The sequence below is a fragment of the Schistocerca serialis genome, chromosome 3 (assembly GCF_023864345.2).
Source record: "Schistocerca serialis cubense isolate TAMUIC-IGC-003099 chromosome 3, iqSchSeri2.2, whole genome shotgun sequence".
In the NCBI taxonomy this organism is placed as follows: Eukaryota; Metazoa; Arthropoda; class Insecta; order Orthoptera; family Acrididae; genus Schistocerca; species Schistocerca serialis.
The window spans coordinates 857,500,959-857,526,473 of NC_064640.1; the positions used below are offsets into that span (position 1 = coordinate 857,500,959).

At 44.5% G+C, this 25,515-nt stretch overlaps 1 pseudogene; it reads right to left on the minus strand.

Moving 5' to 3' along the window:
• Positions 1 to 23,628: 23,628 nt before the first annotated feature.
• LOC126471961 (5S ribosomal RNA) lies at positions 23,629 to 23,746 on the minus strand (annotated as a pseudogene).
• Positions 23,747 to 25,515: the final 1,769 nt, after the last annotated feature.

Here is a 25,515-nt window from a genome sequence, read left to right on the forward strand (position 1 = left end):
GCTTTCGATATCGATATATCCATGGGTAAAGTATCACAGGTATATACCGATATTTCCTAGAAAAAGATTTCGATATATCGATATTTCATCAACAGCCATAATCTGTATACATAACTACGTTTGTACGGAACCCTCAGAGTGCGAGTCCTTCTCGCACTTGGGTATTTTTTTAAATTCAAATGCGGAAAGAACTACAACAGGAGCTTCCAGTCAGAGCAAAGAGATATTTAATGTTTGACCCTGGTAATTGGTACATTGTCTAACTATCACGAACTGTGTACGCCATCTCTATCTCTCCTAGCTGACCAAATAATGACGATGGGAGTAACTTTCACGACCAGTATTCGAATCGGTTATCTTCAAAGACTTGCTCCACTTCGGTTTCATAACTTCGATCGTAGCGGCAGAGTTGTCAAAACAGAGTTATTGCCGCATTTTGTATGTACTCTTTGTCATCGGGAAGTAAACCTTGTCTCTCAAGAATAAGGAAAGAAAAGAAAGACCGTTGTATCGCATTTTCCGTATATTCGTACCTGACCGTTCTAATGAAGTGATGTTACCTCATGCTGTTTTTTTAGTTGCTTTCAGTCTACGTGTGTGTGTTTTTCTTTCGTTTTCGGTTAGGTTGGTTAGAGCAGAGAGGAGTCCTCCCCTACAGTAGGCTATGGAAAGTTAAGCTCATCCTCGCGTGTGTTGTGTCACAGGCATGCAGTCTAACTTTGAATTGCCTTGTCAGCGGAAAAAAAGTGCGTGATGCTTGTTTCGTAAAGACGAGTTTTCACAAAAATATGAAGTTAAAAATATAGAACTTCAACAATGGCTCTGTAGCTGCTTGACCGCGGACGTTTAGAGTTGTTGAGCCTGATCCGAAATTTGTCAGAATACTTCCAATCTTTTCCATCTGAGGATGAAAAAGCCGAGTCAAAGAAAAAGAGAGTGAGCAGTATCACATCCATTCACTTTGTTACATTTAAAGTAAATCCCAGAACAGGGACAATAGTGCTGACGAAAGTGACATGTGCCTACAAATACATACATCAAAAAAAGTTTTGCATCACCTCGGATCCGAGAGTTCCGGAGCCTGTACAGAAAAGTGGAACAGAGATCAACATAAAAATCATTTCCGTTCTTTTTATTGCTCATGAAAACTACACACTGCATGTTGTACCACCATACAGTGAGACCTTCAGAGGTGGTGGTCCACATTGCTGTACACACCGGTACCTCTAATACCCAGTAGCACGTCAGCTTGGACTAATGCATGTCTGTATTCGTCGTGGCATACTATCCATAAGTTCATCAAGGCACTGTTGGTCAAGATTGTCCCACTCCTCAAAGGCCATTCGGCATAGATCACTTAGAGTGGTTGGTGAGTCAAATCGTCCATAAACAGCCCTTTTCAATCTATCTCAGGCATGTCCGATAGGGTTCATGTCTGGAGAACATGCTGGCCACTCTAGTCGAGCGGCGACCGATGATCTCAGCAGTTTTGTCCCATAAGACCTTACAGCTATCCAGTCGAGCGATGTCGTTATCCTGAAGGAAGTCATTCACAAGGTGTGCACGATGGGGACGCAAACTGTCGTCCGTGAAGACAAATGCCTCGCCAATATGCTGCCGATGTGGTTGCATTATCGGTCGGAGGATGGCATTCACGTATCGTACAGCCGTTACGGTGCCTCCCATGACCACCAGCGTACGTCAGCTACACAGAATGCCATCCCATAACAGCAGTGAACCTCCAACTTGCTACACTCGCTGGACAGTGTGTCTAAGGCGTTCAGCCTGACCAGCTTCCCTCCAAACACGTCTCCGATGATTGTCTGGTTGAAGGTATATGCGACACTAATCGGTGAAGAGAACGTGTTGCCAATTCTGAGCGGTCCATTCGGCATGTTGTTGGGTGTATCTGTACCGCGCTGCATGGTGTCGTGGTTGCAAAGATGAACCTCGCCATGGACGTCGTGACTGAAGTTGCGCATCATGCAGCATATTGCGCACAGGGCGAGTCCCAGCACGACGTCTTGTGGCTGCACGAAAAGCATTATTCAACATGGTGGCGTTGCTGTCAGGGATCCTCCGGGCCAAAATCCGTAGGTAGCGGTCATCTACTGCAGTAGTAGTCCTTGGGTGACCTGAGGGAAGCATGTCATCGACAGTTCCTGACTCTCTGTATCTCCTCCATGTCCGAACAACATCGCTTTGGTTCACTCCTAGACCTCTGGACACTTCCCTTGTTCATAGTCCTTCCTGGCACAAAGTAACAATGCGGACGCGATCGAACCGCGGTATTGACCGTCTAGGCATGGCTGAACTACAGGCAACACGAGCCGTGTACTCCATTCCTGGCGGAATGACTGGAACTGATTGGCTGTCAGACCCCCTCCGTCTAATAGGCGCTGCTCATGCAATGTTGTTTACATCTTTGGGCGGGTTTAGTGACATCTCTGAACAGTCAAAGGGAGTGTGTCCGTGATTCAGTATCCACAGTCAACGTCTATCTTCAGGAGTTCTGGGAACTGGGGTGATGCAAAACTTTTTTGATGTGTGTATACCAGTACTGTACTGTCGGCCATTTATTGACAGGTCAGTGGTATATGCAGCAGGTGCACTTTCTTGTGTCATTCTCTGCTGCCTAGGCGAGGAACTGCGATACGAGCTCTTCACTTTCTTTGTCTTTTGCTGTTTTATCTCCACCGCTCTACACGGACAAGGATGGGCGTTCTGCAAGTCGTAACATTCACATCCGTTTTTCAGTCAAGTTTGAAGCAAGTAAAACAGTTGTACAATATTAAGGAGGGACTAAAACATATTTGATAAATGAAACTATATATTGACAATTTTTTTCACGTGCGTCCACAGCCTCGGTATATTTTTCAAATGAAAACATTTTCCGTTGCGCGCTGCACAGTTTTCAAATTTTTTTTTTTGCAATTTTTTCCTGCTCTGTCTTTATAAAAAAACAAAGAAACGAAAATTAATTCGCAAACACGAAAAGAACGTCAACGGGAGCTTTCAATCTGAGCTAGATTATCATTCGGTATTGCGAAATTTAGACTTAAAAGCTGGTCTTCGTCCGTCAGTCCAGAATATTTGGAGACTGGATTAATTAAAAATAGATAAAAACCACGAAGGTGGTTTTAATGCTTCAGGTGTTCTGCATAGTCTCCCTCATGGGAAGTTCATACATGGATCAGCAAAACATTACCACTGGCCACTGTTCATTGGATGCCGCTTGATGATGTTGCGGGCTCGTAACAACGTAACGAAAGTACACGGACGGGGGATCACCCTAGCGAAGATATGGGCTGCAAATGGAGAAATCCATTGAAATCACTATGCGACTTAACTTCTGAGGTCATCAGTCCCCGAGAACTTAGAAGTACTTAAACCTAACTATCATAAGAACATCACACACATCCAGGCCCGAGGTAGGATTCGAACCTGCGACCGTAGCGGTCGCGCGCTTGCAGACTGTAGCGCCTAGAACCGCTCTGCCACGCCGGCCGGCGAATGTTCACAAGCTACTGTCGTGAGCATCTATGGAAAGGGGTTGAAGGACGGTGAAACTATCACTAGGCGTTAAATGCTTGGACGTCCACGACTCTTCACAGAACGTGGGGTTCGGAGGCTTGTCTGCTTTGTAAAGTGGGATAAATGATGATCTGTGGCATCTTCGCGAAAAGAGCACAATGCTGGTGAATGCACAAGTATTTCGGTGCACACCGTTCATCGTACATTGTTGAACATGGAGTTCCGCAAGAGGACCATCCCTACGTGTTCACATGTTGACCAAATGACATCGTCAACTATAACTGCAGTGAGCAGAGATCCACCGGGATTCGACCTTCGATCAATGGAAACTGTCGGCTCTTCGGGTGAATCACATGTTTGCTACACCAGGTCTATGCTCGTCTCCAAAAACGCCTCCATCGAGGTGAACGGCGGCTCGAAACGTGCAGCGTGCCATGGACGCAGGCTGGTGGGAGCAGTATTATGCTATGGGAGACATTCTCTTGCGCTTGCAAGGGACCAATGGTAATAAACGAAGCCACACTGACAGCCGCGAAACAACTACATCCCTTCATGCTTGATTGATGTCTTCTCTGACGGCGATGTCATCTTTCAGCATTTAATTGTTCGTGTCTCGCAGCCACAGCCGTACTACAGTGGTTTGAGGAGCGTTAGAGTGAACTCGCGTTAATGTCTCGGCGACCAAATTCGCCAGATGTAAGTCCTATGCAACCCACCTGGGTCGCTGTCGGCAGCCATCACCACGTACGTAAAGCAGTGGCCGTTATTTACGGGAATTACTCGTACATGACTTGCGCGTCGACGCATAATGCCACATACCTCCACAAACCTACCAACAAACTGTCGGACCCCTGATATGCAGAATCAGAGATGTATTTCGTTCAAAAGCCGGAGAAACAATGTATTAAGCAGGTAGTCATAATGTTTTGGCTCATCAGTGTACATGCACATGAAACTGTCAGAAAAGTCCTTCTTTGGGGAACTGTTCAATTTGCGGGTCACACTGGTTGGAAAGCAGGTTAGTCTGTCAAAGCGTTGACCTGCCATCTGAAATGGTTTAAATGACTCTAAGCACTATGGGACTTAACATCTGAGGTCATCAGTCCCCTAGACTTTACAAGGGAACTTCCCCATCGCACCCCCCTCAGATTTGGTTATAAGTTGGCACAGTGGATAGGCCTTGAAAACCTGAACACAGATCAATCGAGAAAACAGGAAGAAGTTGTGTGGAACTATGAAAAAAAAGTAAAATATACAAACTGAGTAGTCTATACGTAAGATAGGCAACATCAAGGACGATATGAATCAAGGAGCGCCGTGGTCCCGTGGTTAGCGTGAGCAGCTGTGGAATGAGAGGTCGTTGGTTCAAGTCTTCCCTCGAGTGAAAAGCTTACTTTCTCTAGTTTCGCAAAGTTATGATCCATCCGTCCGTTCATTGACGTCTGTGTTCACTGTAATAAGTTTAGTGTCTGTGTTACCTCGCATCGGGCGGACGGACGCACAGATAATAATCGTCTGAAAATAAAAAATTAAACTTTTCACTCGAAGGAAGATTTGAACCAAGGACGTCTTGCTCCGCAGCTGCTCATGCTAACCACGGGACCACGGCGCTCCTAGACTAACGCTGTCCTTAATGTTCCCTATGTTGCGCATGGACTACTCAGTTTGTATATTTTGCTTATTTTTTTCATAGTTTCACACAACTTCTTCCTGTTTTCTCAATTGATCTGTGTTTAGTTTTTCAAGGCGTATCCACTGTGCCAACTTATAACTAAATCTGAGGCGGGTGCGATGGGGAGGTTCCCTTGTTAAAACTATTTAAACCTAACTAACCTAAGGACATCACACACACCCATGCCCGAGGCAGGATTCGAACCTGCGACCGTAGCAGCCGCGTGGTTCCGGACTGAAGCGCCTAGAACCGCTCGGTCACAGCGGCCGGCGCCATCTGAAATGTTGCACTTCGTCGTTTTATGGTAGGTTCGCCTTGATAAACCACCAAGTCTCGTCATCCGTCATGATTTTTTTCCTGAAAAGTATTGTCCATGTTTGCATTGAAATCAAATCGCAGCTGACATCTACACGTTGTTGTTTTAGTTTGGCAATCATGTTGTGCGGGTAAAACATTAAGCACACTGTTCTCTTCAAAAGATTCTGGAGGATGTCCTGAACACTTGATTTAGAGATGTTGGTCCATTGTGATTTCCGGCACAACAAATTTGACTCATTATTGCCGCACGTCCACTTCTTAACACTGCTTGCTCGCGACTGCTCAAATGCCCAACTGTTGTTTACAGTTGTTAATTGGCTCTGAGCACTATGGGACTTAACATCTGTGGTCATCAGTCCCCTAGAACTTAGAACTACTTAAACCTAACTAACCTAAGGACATCACACACATCCATGCCCGAGGCAGGATTCGAACCTGCGACCGTAGCAGTCGCGCGGTCCCGGACTGAGCGCCTAGAACCGCTAGACCACCGCGGCCGGCACAGTTGTTAATTCAAGTTGCTACCATAGTTACTGTGTGGCTTGAACCCCGGGAATAGAAGCAGTCTTGAAACTTTTTAGAAGGACGGTATATAAGATACACCAAATCACCGACAGACTCAAGCATGTAACGTATACAGAAAAATATAAAATAGAGAAAAATATAAAAAATTTAACATAGGATGTAGCCTAGAAATTACATTCAGATAACTTCTATGTAACATTTTTTATATACATAGGTAATGGAAATGCCGTGCGGCTAGGGCCTCCCGTCGGGTAGACTGTTCGCCTGGTGCAAGTCTTTCGAGTGACGCCACTTCGGCGACTTGCGTCTCGATGGGGATGAAATGATGATGATAAGGACAACATAACACTTAGTCCCGAGCGGAGAAAATCTCCGACCCAGCCGGTAATCGAAACCGGGCCGTTGGGTATGACATTCCGTCACGCTGACCACTCAGCTACCAGGGGCGGACTATATACATACATGACATGTTTTAGTCTATCTGTGCTTCGATTTGTTTTGTAAGTTCCTAAGTAATGGCCGAAAAGAAAAAATAAAAAATTGGAAAATTACAAGTAAATTTGAAAATTGTATGGCCCATAATGGGCAGTATTTCCATTCGTAAAGTACGTATCGCTTATTATTTTAAAGAAAACTAGCTATTTTCATGATTTTGTAGTTGAAATTAAGTGATTTTTATGATACAACTATGGTATTAGCAACTGAAATAGTTGGATTTTATAGTTTTTGTGATTAAGTCGTGGAGTAGATGTGAATTTCCTTAAAGGGATAATGTGTCGGTTTTATAGGATAACTAGTTGAATAGGCCTTCCTGGCAGTGCCAGGATACTTGTTTGTTTCAATTATAGCAGTCCATCTCCTCCTTCGCTCTGTCTTTGACCGTCTGCCACCACCCCTCTCTCTGTCCATCTGCTACGCCTCCTCTCTTCGTCCATCTGCTCCTACCCCTCTCTCTGTCCACCTCCTGTTTCCTTTCTATGTCCGTTTCCTTATTCCCCCCTCTCCCTGTTCATCTCCTCCTCTTGCCTCCCTTTGTCTATCTCCTCCTCCCCTCTCTCTCTGTGTCGTACAGTGATATTATTTTGTAGATACATTTAGCGGCATATGTGCATACTGTCTGCTAGATGTGTTGCGAATAGAGTTAGAAGCAAAGAAGCTGTCAGAAGCAACGAATTAATAAATTTAAACGCCAAGATGCCATGCCCGATCGGCAGTTTTACTGAATGAACAGCGAGAATGTAGTAAGAGATAAACTTTTTTCCTTTCATCATTTTGTGGGAACTGTAAGCGAGAAAAGGTTCCGTAAAAGTTTCAGATTAAAAGTGCTCTCGTTCTCAGATACTGGATAACGAACATCATAGCTATACATACTGCAAGCTGTAAATTATGCTACAAATAGCGTGGAAGTATGAAACAAACACATTGAAGATGGTATAAGAATTTTATTCACTATTTGGAATGATGTCATGGAACACATATCAAGTAATAAAAGCATGTTCACAAATATAATAAAGTAAAAAATCAAAGAGTAAATAGCTTTTTCAGGGAGTGAATATTTTTCCTTAATTCGCGTAATATTCTTCAAATCAATAACTATCTTCTGCTACACACTTTCCAAAGTAGCCTTTGTTTTTTCTCAGTGTTCTCACTATCTCGTTAAAGAAATCGGTTCAGCGAGTTAGTAATAATAAATTTACGTTAAGCGTGATGCGGCATTTTTTTCTCATCTCAGTGTTTATTACGTCATCTCTTGAACTATGTTTCGTACTATGATATTATTTTGTAGGTGTAGTGGCACATATTGCCAACGGCCTTGCCGCAGTGCTAACACCGGCTCCCGTCAGATCAACGAATGTAAGCGCCGTTGAGCTGGGCTAGCACTTGGATGGGTGACCATCCGGTCTGCCGAGCGCTATTGGCAAGCGGAGTGCACTCAGCCCTTGTGAGGCAAACTGAGGAGCTATTTGATTGAAAGGTAGCGGCTCCGGTCTCGTAAACTGACATACAGTCGGGAGAGCGGTGTGCTGACCACGTGCCCTTCATATCCACATCGAGTGACTCCTGTGCGATGAGGATGGCACGGCGGCCAGTCGGTACCGTTGGGCCTTCATGGCCTGTTTGAGAGGAGTTTAATTTTTTTAGTGGCACATGTTGATACTGTTTGCGAAATATGTTGAGAATAAAGTTAGTAGCACAGAAGTAATAAATTTAAACGTCCTGCATGGTTCAAATGGTTCAAATGGCTCTGAGCACTATGGGACTCAACTGCTGTGGTCATCAGTTCCCTAGAACTTAGAACTACTTAAACCTAACTAACCTAAGGACATCACACACATCCATGCCCGAGGCAGAATTCGAACCTGCGACCGTAGCAGTCGCACGGTTCCGGACTGCGCGCCTAGACGTCCTGCATGATGTGGTAGTTTTTCACGCATCTCAGTGTATGACGTCGTAATTCCTTATATGAAATAGGTAGGTGATTCTTCCTCACACAGCGATTGTTGTCTGACATTGAGGGACATGTGTAACAGGTTCGGTTGAAATCGGTCAGGTGGCCTAGGAGGGAATGTGGAACAAACATACATACATTTTTATAACATTTTAGATGTTTAGGACAGGAAAGATAAGGCTTGGTTGGAGTGTGAATTCTGAGAAAAACAATTACAAAGGTAGAAGAGGTGAATGGCCATCTGGAGTGGGAAAAGGGAATTCGGTTGAATCTGGAAGGATAGATGGGATATGGACGAGTTTCATGGTAAGCCGAGGGGACCTGATTAAAATTTCGGTGTGAGAGGATAGTGAGATTATGTAGGCGTGAGGTTGAGCACACACCTATAAACACGGAAGATCTTAGGTTTTGGGGAGCAGAGGTGAGTGTTTGCGTGATCGTTATGAAATAGACGAGAGGAGCATGGAGGAAGAGGAATTGATAGGTTGGTAAAGGTTTTGTGTTTATGACGGTAAGAGGATGCAGAAAACAAGTAGAGCATGACATTCAAGCATTTGAAGGAAATATCAGAACATTGGCACAGTGAAAATCAATGCTATATTTAAGTGAAGAGCGATGGTTCACAACAAGACTTTTTGGTGAGGGCGATGGCTGAGGAATGCATTCCTCACGTTCTGCTAGTTAGTGGTTTTAACCTATTACACCTTTGAGCTGCAGTTATAGTTGTAGTTATAGTTATAGTTGACGAAGTCATTTGGTCAACATGTGAACACGTAGGGATGGTCCTCTTGCGGAACTCCATGTTCAACAATGTACGATGAACGGTGTGCACCGAAATACTTGTGCATTCACCAGCATTGTGCTCTTTTCGCGAAGATGCCACAGATCATCATTTATCCTACTTTACAAAGCAGACAAGCCTCCGAACCCCACGTTCTGTGAAGAGTCGTGGACGTCAAGCATTTAACGCCTAGTGATAGTTTCACAGTCCTTCAACCCCTTTCCATAGATGCTCACGACAGTAGCTTGTGAACATTCGCCGGCCGGCGTGGCAGAGCGGTTCTAGGCGCTACAGTCTGCAAGCGCGCGACCGCTACGGTCGCAGGTTCGAATCCTACCTCGGGCCTGGATGTGTGTGATGTTCTTATGATAGTTAGGTTTAAGTACTTCTAAGTTCTCGGGGACTGATGACCTCAGAAGTTAAGTCGCATAGTGATTTCAATGGATTTCTCGATTTGCAGCCCATATCTTCGCTAGGGTGATCCCCCGTCCGTGTACTTTCGTTACGTTGTTACGAGCCCGCAACATCATCAAGCGGCATCCAATGAACAGTGGCCAGTGGTAATGTACGTACATTACAAACATTCAGAGATTTATATCAAATAAATTAACAAACGACGGAGCTGAACCCCTTGATACACAAAATGGGTCAGAGCACTGTTGCAGGAACAACTAAAAAAGCATGCCAAACTTAAACGAACGTAAGATATCCAAGATTGGCGATCTTCTACAGAAGCTCGAAATTTCTGACCGGACTTCAATGTGAGAAGCTTATAAAAATTTCCACAAAGAAACTTTGTCTCGAAACCTGGCAGAAAATCCAAAGACATTCTGGTCGTATGAAAAGTGTATTACTTTATAGCAATGGAAAATTTATCGATGATGGTGCTGCCAAAGCAGAGTTAGATATTCTCGGAGTAGTGAAGCAACTTTGAAGCGTCAAAGAAACTGGTGTATGCATGATTATTCGAAAATAGAGATACTTAAACAGGCAGAATACGGCGATGCGGTCGGCAACGCCTATATAAGACAACAAGTCTCTGGCGAAGTTGTTAGATCGGTTACTGCTGCTACAATGGCAGGTTAACAAGATTTCAGTGAGTCTGAACGTGGTGTTATAGTTGGCGCACGAGTGCTGGGACGCAGCAACTCCGAGGTAGTGAGGAAGTGGGGATTTTCCGGTACGACCATTTCACGAGCGTACCGTGAACATCAGGAATCCGGTAAAACATCAGAGCTCCGATATCGCTGCGGCCGGAAAAAGATCCTACAAGAACGGGACCAACGACACTGAAGAGAATCGTTCAACGTGACAGAAGTACAATACTTCCGCAAATTGCTGCAGATTTCAATGCTGGGCCATCAACAAGAGTCAGCGTTCGAACCTTTCAACGAGACGTCGTCGATATGGGCTTTCGGAGCCGAAGGCCCACTCGTGCACTCTTGATGACTGCACGACAAAGCTTCACGCCTCGCCTGGGCCCGTGAACGCCGACATTGGACTGTTGATGACTGGAAACATGTTGCCTGGTGGGACACGTCTCGTTTCAAATTGTATCGAGCGTATGGACGTGAATGGGTATGGAGACAACCTCATGAATCCATGGATCCTGCATGTCAGCAGGGGACTATTTTAGCTGGTGGAGGCTCTGTAATGGTGTAGGGCATGTGCAGTTGGAGTGATATGGGACCCCTCATACGTCTAGATGCGATTCTGACAGGTGAGGCGTACATAAGCATCCTGTCTGATCACCTACTTAAATTCATCTCCAATATGCATTCCGACACTCTTGGGCAATTCCAGCAGGACAATGCGACACCGCACACGCCTAGAATTGCTACAAAGTGGCTCCAGGAACACTCTTCTGAGCTTAAACACTTCCTCTGGCCATCGAACGCGCCATCTATGAACATGATTGGACATATCTGGTATGCCTTGCAACGTGCTGTTCAGAAGAGATCTCCAGCCCATCGTACTCTCACGGATTTATGGACTAGAGTGCTGCAACGCTCAATGTCTGACCGGTCACGGCTCGCCTGTTGACGGGGGGACCGAGCCGCTCGTGTCCGGCCCCACACGACTCGGCTCGGTCAGGTACTCGCCCCCTGTCGGTTGTCCGGATTCCGGACACACGGATAACCGAGCATGACCGGTCAGCGCTGACGTCTCACCTCGCCTCGCCCCGGCTCGCTGCACTGTACTGTACAAATCAAAAGCCCCTCTCTCTCTCTCTCTCTCTCTCTCTCTCTCTCTCTCTCACACACACAGACACACACACACACACGACGTATTTATATCTGTCCCTCTCTCTTTTAATACAAAAGTAATGTTTCCAAGAACGGGTACGTGACACAGCTAAATTCATAAAGCACTTGAAAAGTAAAATGATATTTCAATACAATCGCGAATAGAAGACGAGTCTCATTTCCAAACAGAAGATATATTTTTCCTTTCAAAAATGGTTCAAATGACTCTGAGCACTATGGGACTTAACATCTATGGTCATCAGTCCCCTAGAACTTAGAACTACTTAAACCTAACCAACCTAAGGACATCACACACATCCATGCCCGAGGCAGGATTCGAACCTGCGACCGTGGCAGTCGCGCGGCTCCCGACTGAGCGCCTAGAACCGCTAGACCACCGCGGCCGGCTTTTTCCTTTCATTAATAGGAAACATTAAATAAGTGCTTTCCCTGTAGTCTAGAAGACAACCATCTTCATAAAGAAAGCATACAAAGAACATTTAACATTTACAGGCGTAACTTGTCATACTTTTCACTTGTTTGCAGCAGAAACAAAATTATAGTTATTGTTGATCAGCAGTAAATCACTAACGCGTTCCGGATTTAACTGGCTGCGGCGATTTGTTAGTAACATGCTGGCTTTACTAAAGCATCTTTCACTTGGTGCCCTTTTTGCTGGGATACATAAAATACGTCTTGCAACTGCAGCCAGGCCTGGCAGATCTGTTTCATGTCTGCTCTACCACTTTAAGATGTCATCATCATCTCTGGGGTGCATTAAAATGTAGAGATCTATTTCATCTGCTGCGGATGATCTGTTGTTTCTCCATTCCTTGAAACAATCTCTCTTTCTGGGTGGTGATGACACAGTACTTGAAGGATCTATGATAATAAACGAAAGAGACAAGTAATACAGAACTGATGTGGAAATCATCGAAACGTTCCCGTAAAAACGAGGTGTTTTAAGTTAATGAAATATTATACGAATTATAACATTCCCGTTTCTCTATAATACACTATCCACTAACTATGCAAAAACGATTATGTTAATGATTGCATGTTGTACCTGCGTAAGTAGCACACATTTGTCGCACATTGCTAAGAATTTCCTGCTTTTCATTTATTTCAAGCATATTAAGATCACGGAAAGATAGCCAAAGAAAAGTAGCAACTTTGTGTCTGGAAGTGATCACAATCTTCTCACAAACGAAAGTCAAGGCTCGATTTTTAATCCTTTGTACCTCCTGTTATAAAATACATATCTGTTAGTACACATCTATTACGCTAGTTAATTATAAATCTATCGCGTATCATAATGAAACAGTGTCTTTAACTGCAGTAATTATTCACCTGACAGTCAGTGTCACTGACACTGCAGACTTGTTGCAGTTTGTGAAACCAAAGAACAACTAACTGAATTGTCGGTTTTTTTCGCCTTCTAATTCATCTGTGGCCTCTTTAAATGGTCTCAGAAAATGCGCAATTTTTCCTGCAAGCTCATTATCATATCCTTGCAATCTGTAAGCTGAGTCCTTTTCCGCCAACAAAGCAGCAGCTTCGTTATACTGGGTGTGTAAGGATTCCAGCATAGTGTACAAGCTGTTCCAGCGTGTGCAGACCTCTTGTTTCAAAGATGATTTCAAAGACGAGCAGAGGCCACTTTTCTTAATGTACCTTACAATGCATTTTGCAGTATTTATTGTTGATGCGATGTTGGGGGCATGATGTAACAAGAAGTTATCTTCATCGAAAGTATGGCAAAATGATGTGTTTATACAATGAGCAGCACAAGGAATCCTTTCGTGATTTTCCAAAGCCTTTATCATATTGGCACCCTGGTCGGAGACAAAAACAGAACTGTGCAACATGTCCGGCGAAATGCCCCAATCAGCCATCCTCTCTTCAAATTCTTTCATAATATTTACTCCCGTCTTCTTAACGTCCGGGAATTTTGTTGTAAATAAAACATTGTTCACAAGAGACCAATCTCTGTTAATGTAATGTGTTGTAAGTGTCAAATAGTGCACCTGATTATGCGAATCAGTCCACATATCAACTGTCGCAGCACATGTTTTATTAATAACTTCCGCAATAACAGAAGGCATTATGCTGTTTCGTATTGCATCAGCTTGTTCTTTGACATGTCTGCTTATAGTAGAGGGATGTGGCATGACATCAGCCACGTTAAGTTCTCCATAATGCGCACCTAGATGTATTAATTCTTGGCCTAATTCTCTGAAACCTTCACCGGAAACAACATTAAAAGGCCTCATATCTTTAGCACACATTGTAACACACTTTTCTGTAATACTATTTTTTATTACTGCCGGTATCCCTGAAGGTGCCGTATCTTTGTGAGGTTTCTTGCAACTGTGTTTCTTTAAATGAGTGGTTCCCGACTGGAAGCACAATAATGTGGAGCAATTTATGCACGATACGTACCCAGTAGACGCACTGTTTTCATCTACAGCCAACAGAAATTTACTCCATACTTGGCTTTTTAGACCTTCCCGTTTCTTCAATGTGTAAACATTGCTTTCAATCTTACGTCTTACTGCACTGGCTTCCTCGCGCTGCATGATAGCTGAGAGAGGCACACCACAAATGAGAAGCCCGTACTGGCTGCAGTCTCACACGGATAATGACACGGGTAATGTGTTTGAAGTTACGTAATCGGTCACGGCATCTATGCTCGGTTACTAGAACTAGTGCGGGCAGCCTATCCAGTTAGGGTGTGCTCGCCCCATCGCGTATTTTGTGCTCGCTCACTCGGTCATGCAGGACTCTATTATGGACAGCCCTGCAGGATTAGTGATGCCAGTTCCCTCCAGCACTACTTCAGACACTAGTCGAGTCCATGCCACGTCGTGTTGCGGCACTTCTGCCTGCTCGCGGGGGCCCTACATGATATTAGGCAGGTGTACCAGTTTCTTTGGCTCTTTAGTGTAAATCACCTAATAAAAGCAATTCTTCTGGTCCAGACTGTATACCAATGAGGTTCCTTTCAGAGTATGCCGATGCAATAGCTTCGTACTTAACAATCGTATACAACCTCTCGCTCGACGAAAGACCCGTACAAAAAGACTGGAAAGTTGCACAGGTCACACCAATATTCGACAGAGGTAGTAGGGGTAATCAAGCAAATTACAGGCACATATCATTAATGTCGGTATGCAGCAGGATTTTGAAACGTATATTGTGTTCGAATATTGTAAGTTACCTCGAAGAGAACTGTCTATTGACACACACTTAAAACGGGTTTAGAAAACATCGTTCTTGTGAAACACAGTTAGCTCTTTACTAACACGAAGTGTTGAGTGCTACTGATAAGGGATTTCAAATTGATTCCGTATTTCGAGATTTCCAGAAGCCTTTTGACACTCTACCACACACTCAGTCTGTAATGAAGTTGTATGCTTATTGAATATCGTCTAAGTGATGTGACTGGATTCGTAATTTCCTGTCAAGAGGTCACATTTCGTAGTAATTGACGGAAACTCATCCAGTAAAGCAAAATGAGTTCTCACAATAGTGTGAGCTCATCCCCATCAGTGCTAACGGGAACCGTTAAACTTCAATCAAATCTAAAGGCTATAAATTTAACTAAATGCCTAGGAATTACACTGAAGCGCCAAAGAAACTGGTGTAGGCACGCGTATTCAAAAATAGAGATACACTCCTGGAAATTGAAATAAGAACACCGTGAATTCATTGTCCCAGGAAGGGGAAACTTTATTGACACATTCCTGGGGTCAGATACATCACATGATCACACTGACAGAACTACAGGCACATAGACACAGGCAACAGAGCATGCACAATGTCGGCACTAGTACAGTGTATATCCACCTTTCGCAGCAATGCAGGCTGCTATTCTCCCATGGAGACGATCGTAGAGATGCTGGATGTAGTCCTGTGGAACGGCTTGCCATGTCATTTCCACCTGGCGCCTCAGTTGGACCAGCGTTCGTGCTGGACGTGCAGACCGCGTGAGACGACGCTTCATCCAGTCCCAAACATGCTCGATGGGGGAAAGATCCGGAGATCTTGCTGGCCAGGGTAGTTGACTTACACCTTCTAGAGCACGTTGGGTGGCACGGGATACATGCGGACGTGCATTGTCCTGTTGGAACAGCAAGTTCCCTTGCCGGTCTAGGAATGGTAGAACGATGGGTTCGATGACGGTTTGGATGTACCGTGCACTATTCAGTGTCCCCTCGACGATCACCTGTGGTGTACCGTCAGTGTAGGAGATCGCTCCCCACACCATGATGCCGGGTGTTGGCCCTGTGTGCCTCGGTCGTATGCAGTCCTGATTGTGGCGCTCACCTGCACGGCGCCAAACACGCATACGACCATCATTGGCACCAAGGCAGAAGCGACTCTCATCGCTGAAGACGACACGTCTCCATTCGTCCCTCCATTCACGCCTGTCGCGACACCACTGGAGGCGGGCTGCACGATGTTGGGGCGTGAGCGGAAGACGGCCTAACGGTGTGCGGGACTGTAGCCCAGCTTCATGGAGACAGTTACGAATGGTCCTCGCCGATACCCCAGGAGCAACAGTGTCCCTAATTTGCTGGGAAGTGGCGGTGCGGTCCCCTACGGCACTGCGTAGGATCCTACGGTCTTGGCGTGCATCCGTGCGTCGCTGCGGTCCGGTCCCAGGTCGACGGGCACGTGCACCTTCCGCCGACCACTGGCGACAACATCGATGTACTGTGGAGACCTCACGCCCCACGTGTTGAGCAATTCGGCGGTACGTCCACCCGGCCTCCCGCATGCCCACTACACGCCCTCGCTCAAAGTCGGTTAACTGCACATACGGTTCACGTCCACGCTGTCGCGGCATGCTACCAGTGTTAAAGACTGCGATGGAGCTCCGTATGCCACGGCAAACTGGCTGACACTGACGGCGGCGGTGCACAAATGCTGCGCAGCTAGCGCCATTCGACGGCCAACACCGCGGTTCCTGGTGTGTCCGCTGTGCTGTGCGTGTGATCATTGCTTGTACAGCCCTCTCGCAGTGTCCGGAGCAAGTATGGTGGGTCTGACACACCGGTGTCAATGTGTTCTTTTTTCCATTTCCAGGAGTGTATTTAAAGAGGCAGAATATGGCGATGCTGTCGGCAACGCCTATGTAAGACAACAAGTCTCTGGCGAAGTTGTTAGATCGGTTACTGCCGCTACAATGGCAGTTTAGCAATATTTAAGTGAGTCTGAACGTGGTGTTATAGTTGGCGCACGAGTGCTGGGACACAGCATCCCGCCGGCCGGTGTGACCGTTAGGTTCTATGCGCTTCAGTCCGGAACCGCACTGCTGCTACGGTGACAGGTTCGAATCCTGCCTCGGACATGGTTGTGTGTGTTGTCCTTAGGTAGTTAGGTTTAATTAGTTATAAGTCTAGGGAACTGATGACCTCAGATGTTAAGTCCCATAGTGCTTAGAGCCATTTGAACCATTTTTTAATCTGCCAACCGTGCAAGTTATTCCATCTTTCCTGCATGACAACACACCTTTGAATTTCCCGCCTTTTTAAGCCACACCATTGGCCTAGATAAGTGGAGGAGCGCGAGCGCGGCAGGGGTGGGGGAGATGAGACAAGAACGGGACTAACGACACTGAAGAGACTCGTTCAACGTGCCAGAAGTGCAACCCTTCCTCAAATTGCTGCAGATTTCAATGCGGGGCCGTCAGGAAGTGTCAGCGCTGACCATCAAACGCCCCAGCTATCAACATTATTGGACATATCTGGTATGCCTTGCAACGTGCTGTTCAGAAGAGATCTAAACCCCATCGTACTATTACGATGCAGGATCAGTGATGTCAATTACAATTACGAACAACTTAAGTGGGAAAGAACACATACAAAATGTTGTGGGGAAGGCAAACCGAAGACTGCGTTTTATTGGCAGAACACTTAGAAAATGTAATTGATCTACTAAAGAGACTGCCTTCGCTACTCTTGTCCGTCCTCTTTTGGAGTACTGCTGCGCGGTCTGTGATCCTTACGAGATACGATTAAAGGAGTACATTGAGAAATTTCAAAGACGAGCAGCACGTTTTGTATTATCGTGAAAGAGGGGGGAGAGTTTCACAGAAATGATACAGCATTTGAGGTGTATATCATTAAAACAAAGGCGTTTTTCGTTGCGGTGGAATCTTCTCATGAAATTTCCATCACCAACTTTCTCCTACGCATGCGAAAATATATTGTTGACGCCGACCTACGTAGGGAGAAACGACCATCATAATAAAATAAGGGAAATCAGAGCTCGCACGGAAAGATACAGGTGTTTATTGTTTTCGCGCTCTGTTCGAGTTTGGAATACTAGAGAATTATTGTGAAGGTGGTTCGATGAACCCTCTGCCAGGCACTTGAATGTGATTTGCGGAGTATCCATGTAGATAGAGATGTAGTTTCTTGTTCTTTATGGCAGTCATGATTTCTAGAATTGGTGTAATCTGGTGATGATGCTTTTGAGTTTATATTATCTTTTAGCTAAGCGGCCCTTCATTTATTATCAATTATTATCAGCCGAGAGCCCAGCACTCTTCCATTCAGATCGCGTAATTTGCTGCGGACCGCTTTGCGACCTACATGGCGATTATATTTATGAAGATGGTATCTGTTCTTTCGGGCATGTCCGAAAGAACAGATACCTTCTTCATATAGATGAGGCTTACCGGCCAATGATCTTCTTCAGTGTGGATGCACTCACATTGCCCGAACTCTTACGGGGATCGGTAGATTGACTGCCGCGACTATTGAGTATAGTGGATAGAGGCACTACAAATGTAGTTGTGGACAGGAACTTGGAAGTGTGGGTCTCACTGGGAGATAAGACCCTGCAGTGGCACTGTCCTCTGTGTGCTGGATGTCTCCGTGGGATAGAGCGTCTGCCATGTAAGCAGGAGATACTGGGTTCGAGTACCGGTCAAGGCACACATTTTCAACTGTCCCAGTTGATATTTATCAACGTCTGTAAGCATCTAATGGTCTGGATTTCACTGTAATTTCAAATCTGGCGATTTTTCCAAACAGTATCGATTCAGTCATCCAGTTGCGCCCCTAAATTAATTCTGTTTCGCGCTATTATCCTCTTCAGTCCCGAGGTAGCGTATATGATGTCTCCGGCTTTTATTTTTTCTCGCTTGCTTACCAAGCTGAACTTTTTCTTGCCTGTGGTATCATGTACAATACACATCGCGCTTGCGTCAGCTCATTTTTTCGGCCTTCTGCCGAGCATCATGATGTGGCAGCACTGGTTGGAAACTTCGGATTCTGCAACTGCACAGCATGTCTCGGCGAAATAAAGGTAAAGATATAACGTTTTTTGATTACATGTGTTTTACAGGTTTAATTCCGTATAAAAACTGTAAGAAAATCCCTCAGCTAGTAGCGATCTATGAATTAACGTTGTAACGGATTTATAAGCTTTAAACTTTTGCGTATCACATACAATACCTCGGGACTCAATGCCGACTTTTTTCATGTCAGTGAAAGTGTGGTTATATTTTTTCCCCACGTGATTCCTAGAGTTGATTGACGAAGAGATCATTCACTTGGTCAACAGAACTAATCTAGATGAGGCTGACATAGAGACTGATGAATCTGATAATGAAGATGACGTTTTGTTGCAGTGCAGCAGAAAATGGAACAATGCTTCTAGCTCAAATTAGAGGAAGAAACACATTCAAAAAAATACTTCAAATGGCTCTGAGCACTATGGGACTTAACATCTGAGGTCATCAGTCGCCTAGATTTAGAACTACTTAAACCTAACTAACCTAAGTACATCACACACATCGATGCCCGAGGCAGGATTCGAACCTGCGACCGTAGCAGCAGCGCGGTTCCGGACTGTAGCACCTAGAACCGTTAGGCCACAACGGCCGGCAGAAACGCAGTCTGGAAACATCTTAGAAAATTTTTATTTAAATATTTCGAATCTTTTACTTACAACAGGTTGAAATTTTTGGTGTCAAATTTGTAGGTTGAACTATCTTGAGATCTACAGCAAATATGAACGGTATGTGTAATGTTTACGGCCATTTTTGTAATAAAGCAACACGAAACTGAATAGTTGTGGGTATAATTGTCCTGCATAAGTCCCAAGGTGTCATATATAATACCTTCAACAAAAAATTCACTATGGCTTCAAAAACATTTTTGAGGGTCCTTCATTGTTAATTGACGAAGATCAGTTACCACAAATGTAGCTCATTTGGACTTTGAATGTGTGCTCAGGACTGAAGAGGTTATACGACTCCACGTGAGCTGTACGCATTTGCTTTCGGACGAACACTGGCCTGGCTAAACGCGTGTTGAGTGGCTATTTTATTGCCAGACCATACATTTTCCTATTCTTTGGGTTCCCGCCTCCCGTCGAACAACCACAGTCCTGCGTCGCACCTGTCTTTCTCGCATTTATCCCTCCACACAGTCTTCAGGGACCGCTTAAATCACCAAGTGTTGGGTTCTGCCCACTCGCTTAAAATAGGGTGCCTAGGAAAGCTGCTTTCTGCCGGCCACTGTGGCCTAGCGGTTCTAGGCGCTTCAGTCTGGAACTGGGCCACCACTGCTGTCGCAGGTTCGAATCCTGCTTCGGGCATGGATGTGTGTGATGTCCTTAGGTTAGTTTGGTTTAAGTAGTTCGAAGTTCTAGGGGACTGATGACATCAGATGTTAAGTCCCATAAAGAGCCATTTGAACCAGGAAAGCTGCTTTCTCGGATCGCTAGACCACAATTCAAGAAAATCGTATTAATGGAGTTTATTATAAAATGAAATGAATACAATACTTAACTTTGTGAGATATAGACGTGTCGGAAGCAATGGGCGACAGACAAACATAAGCAAGGTGTTCATTATACAGGGTGTTACAAAAAGGTACGGCCAAACTTTCAGGAAACATTCCTCACACACAAAGAAAGAAAATATGTTATGTGGACATGGGTCCGCAAACACATACTTTCCATGTTAGAGCTCATTTTATTACTTCTCTTCAAATCACATTAATCATGGAATGGAAACACACAGCAACAGAACGTACCAGCGTGACTTCAAACACTTTGTTACAGGAAATGTTCAAAATGTCCTCCGTTAGCGAGGATACATGCATCCACACATGTTGAGAAGCGTACGAACACTTCGACTGAAATGTGCAGGAGCTCCATCGTGCATGAACCACATGTTGTGTCGTACTTGTAAAGGCACATGTTCTAGCAGCACAGGTAGAGTATCCCGTATGAAATCATGATAACGTGCTCCATTGAGCTTAGGTGGAAGAACATGGGCCCAATCAAGACATCATCAACAATGCCTGCCCAAACGTTCACAGAAAATCTGTGTTGATGACGTGATTGCACAATTGCGTGCAGATTCTCGTCAGCTCACACATGTTGATTGTGAAAATTTACAATTTGATCACGTTGGAATGAAACGAAAATGAGCTATAACATGGAAATTAAGCGTTTCCGGACATATGTCTACATAACATCATTTCTTTATTTGTGTGTGAGGAATGTTTCCTGAAAGGTTGGCCGTACCTCTTTGGAACACCCTATATATATACAGGGTGATTCACCTAACGTTACCACTGGATATATTTCGTAAACCACATCAAATACTGACGAACCGATTCCACAGACCGAACGTGAGGAGAGGGGCTAGTGTAATTGTTTAATACAAACCATTCAAAAATGCACGGAAGTATGTTTTTAACGCAAACCTACGTTTTTTTAAATGGAACCCCGTTAGTTTTGTTAGCACATCTGAACATATAAACAAATACGTAATAAGTGCCGTTTGTTTCATTGTAAAATGTTAATTACATCCGGAGATATTGTAACCTAAAGTTGACGCTTGAGTACCACTCCTCCGCTGTTCGATCGTGTGTATCGGAGAGCACCGAATTACGTAGGGATCCAAAGGGAACGGTGATGGACCTTAGGTACAGAAGAGACTGGAACAGCACATTACGTCCACATGCTAACACCTTTTTATTGGTCTTTTTCACTGACGCACATGTACATATACCATGACGTGGAGGACGCATAAATTGGCCAGCCCGTTCTCCTGATCTTACACCTCTGGACTTCTTTCTGTGGGGTACGTTAAAGGAGAATGTGTACTGTGATGTGCCTACAACCCCAGAGGATATGAAACAACGTATTGTGGCAGCCTGCGGCGACATTACACCAGGTGGACTGCGGCGTGAACGACATTCATTACGCCAGAGATTGCAATTGTGTGCAGCAAATGATGGCCACCACATTGAACATCAATTGGCTTGACATGTCGGGACACACTCTATTCCACTCCTTAATTGAAAACGGAAACCACGTGTGTACGTGTACCTCACCCCTCATGGTAATGTACATGTGCGTCAGTGAAAAAGACCAATAAAAAGGTGTTAGCATGTGGACGTAATGTGCTGTTCCAGTCTCTTCTGTACCTATGGTCCATCACCGTTCCCTTTGGATCCCTACGTAATTCGGTGCTCTCCGATACACACGATCGAACAGCGGAGGAGTGGTACTCAAGCGTCAACTTTAGGTTACAATATCTCCGGATGTAATTAACATTTTACAATGCAACAAACGGCACTGATTACGTATTTGTTTATATGTTCAGATGTGCTAACAAAACTAACGGGTTTCCATTTAAAAAAACGTAGGTTTGTGTTAAAAAACATACTTCCGTGCATTTTTTAATGGTTTGCATTAACCAATTACACTAGCCCCTCTCCTCACGTTCGGTCGGTGGAATCGATTCGTCAGTATTTGATGTGGTTTACGAAATATATCCAGCGGTAATGTTAGGTGACTCACCCTGTATATATTAATGATCACTTTTGAACATTATTAAGGTAAATACATAGTTTGTTCTCTATCAAAATCTTTCATTTGCTAACTATGCCTATCAGTAGTTAGTGCCTTCAGTAGTTAGAATCCTTTATTTAGCTGGCAGTATTGGCGCTCGCTGGATTGCAGTAGTTCGAGTGACGAAGATTTTTGTGAGGTAAGTGACTCATGAAAGTTATAGGTTATTATTATTCAGGGCCATTCTTTTGTAGGGATTATTGAAAGTCAGATTGAGTTGCTCTAAGAAAATATTGTGTGTCAGTTTAGTGATGATCAGAATAAGTAAAGAGAGAGATGTCTGAGTACGTTCAGTTTTGCTCAGCTGTTTGAAAATCAAATAACGTAAGGGGTTTATCAGCACAGTAATTCATTAATGTTTCTAAGGGGAGGTGTCACTGTAAATAAACTGTAATAATGATCAGTATATCGAATTCATTAATATTCTAATAACAGCCCTGTAAACGAAAGGCAAAGGGAAATTTGGGATTGCAAATAAATTGCGAGGACGGTACTATCAGGCGTACATGAGACCTTCGCGTATAAAATTAGACGGTTTCATTATTTTGCAGTTGATGATTTATGCGTGTTGGGGAAGCATTCACCATTAAAACCGGGAAGCAGTTATTTTCTCGGTATCTTGCACACGTTATAAACGCCGCATGCTTACACATGCTTTCTACACAAAAACACACTTGGTTTACATGTATAAAAGGATCTCTCTCTTCGCACAGTTTGTCAGCAAACCATGCGTGATGCATCATTTGGCCAAATAATGGCGAGGATAGTTGGTGACGTGGAATATAATTTGATGCAGCCATCTCGGTATGTGATTTCTTTTTCTCTCTCAATGAGATAAGAGCAGTTATGAAGTTTTTGGATCAAATTCTTTAGCTGGCGCTAAAAATAAACGTCACAGGCTTTGCTATAACGGTGTGCGTTTGGGGGGGGGGGGGGGGGGGGGAGGGAGGGGGGAGGAGTGACCACTGTATTAATGCACGATAAACAATCCTGCATCATTTTGAAAAATCTCGCCATATAATTGTGATTTGTTTGTCCTCCCCAACAGCTGATTAAAAGCACTCCGTCTTCAGGCCACGAGTGGCCTACCGGGACCATCCGACCGCCGTGTCATGCTCAGCTGAGGATGCGGATAGCAGGGGCGTGGGGTCAGCACACCGCTCTCCCGGTCGTTATGATGGTATTCTTGACTATTTGGTCGAGTAGCTCCGAAAATTGACAACAGCGCATGGCGACCTGGATGGCCACCCATCCAAGTCCCGGCCACGCCCGACATTGCTTAACTTCGGTGATCTCACGGGAACCAGTGTATCCAATGTGGTAAGGCAGTTGCCCTCCAACAGTTGATTAACAGAAGTAATTTGTTCTCGACACACAGGATTTAATCATATCAGATGCAATATTTTGGACATTATCTCAGTTTATTTGCCGGTATGTAATGTAAAAATTGAAAATTTAAAAATCTTTTCGCTTAGGAAGTTTATGAGGCGATCCTCGAGGTAGCGTTCTGTACTCTTCCTGCCGCGCCATCGGGCTGCCCGGGAGCTACGCTGAAGTAAATGGTCCGTATCTCGGCAGACCCGCGCCTAAAAATACTATTTTTTCTAAACGTTTGGTCATCTGGACCTCCCACTTCTGTAGCTTTCATTTCTGGCCAAGCCTTGCAGATACCAAAAATCTGGAAGAAATGAGTGATGACTAGCAGGTGCGGTCCCCTTGACTTATTGATACATAACCAACACGGATTCTGAAAGTATCGTTCTTGTGCAACACAGCTAGCTCTGTATTCCCATGAAGTAATGAGTACTGACGATAAGGGATCTCAGATCGGTTCCATATTCCTAGATTTCCAGAAGGCTTTTGATACCGTTCCTCACAAGCCATTATAATTCAAATTGCGTGCATACGGAGTATCGTCTCAGTTGTGTGCTGGATTCGTGATTTCCTCTCAGAGAGGTCACAGTTCGTAGTGATAGACGGTAAATCATCGAGTAGAACAGAAGTGATATCTGGTGTTTCGCAAGGTAGCGTCATAGGGCCTCTGCTGTACGTGATTTATATAAATGATGTAGGTGATAATCTGAGCAGCCCCCTTAGATTGTTTGCAGATGACGCTGTAATTTACCGTCTAGCAAAATCATCAGACAATCAATTCCAATTACAAAATGATCTAGAGAGAATTTCTGTATGTTCGGAGAAGTGGCAATTGGCACTAAACAAAGAAAAGTACGAGGTCATCCACATGGGTACTAAAAGAAATCCGATAAATTTTGGGTATACGATAAATCGCACAAATCTAAGGGCTGTCAATTCGACTAAATACCTAGGAATTACAATTCCGAGCAACTTAAATTGGAAAGACCACATAGATAATATTGTGGGGAAGGCGAAACAAAGTCTGCGCTTTGTTGGCAGAACACTTAGAAGATGCGACAAACCCACTAAAGAGACAGCCTACATTATACTCGTCCGTCCTGTGCTGGAATATTGCTACACAGTAGGATTGACGGAGGACATGGAAAAAGTGCAAAGAAGAGCAGCTCGTTTCGTGTTATCGCGCAACAGGGGTGAGAGTGTCACTGATATGATACGCAGGTTGGGGTGGCAGTTACTGAAACAAAGGCAGTTTTCTATGCGGCGAGATCAATTTACGAAATTTCAATCACCAACTTTCTCTTCCGTATGCGAAAATATTTTGTTGACACCCACCTACGTAGGTAGAAATAATCATCATAATAAAATAAGAGAAATCAGAGCTCAAAGGGAAAGATTTAAGTGCTCGTTTTTCCCACGCGCCATTCGAGAGTGGAATGGTAGAGAAGTAGTATGAAAATGGTTCGATGAACGCTCTGCCAGTCACTTAAATGTGAATTGCAGAGTAACCCTGTAGATGTAGATGTAGATGTAGACGTAAGTATAGGCTCCATGGGCACTGGACCGTCAAGTGTAGGTTACTCATTTCCAGATGATCTCCCGGGTTCGATTCCCGGCGGGGTCAGGGATTTTCTCTGCCTCGTGATGACTGGGTGTTGTGTGTTGTCCTTAGGTTAATTAGGTTTAAGTAGTTCTAAGTTCTAGGGGACTGATGACCATAGCTGTGAAG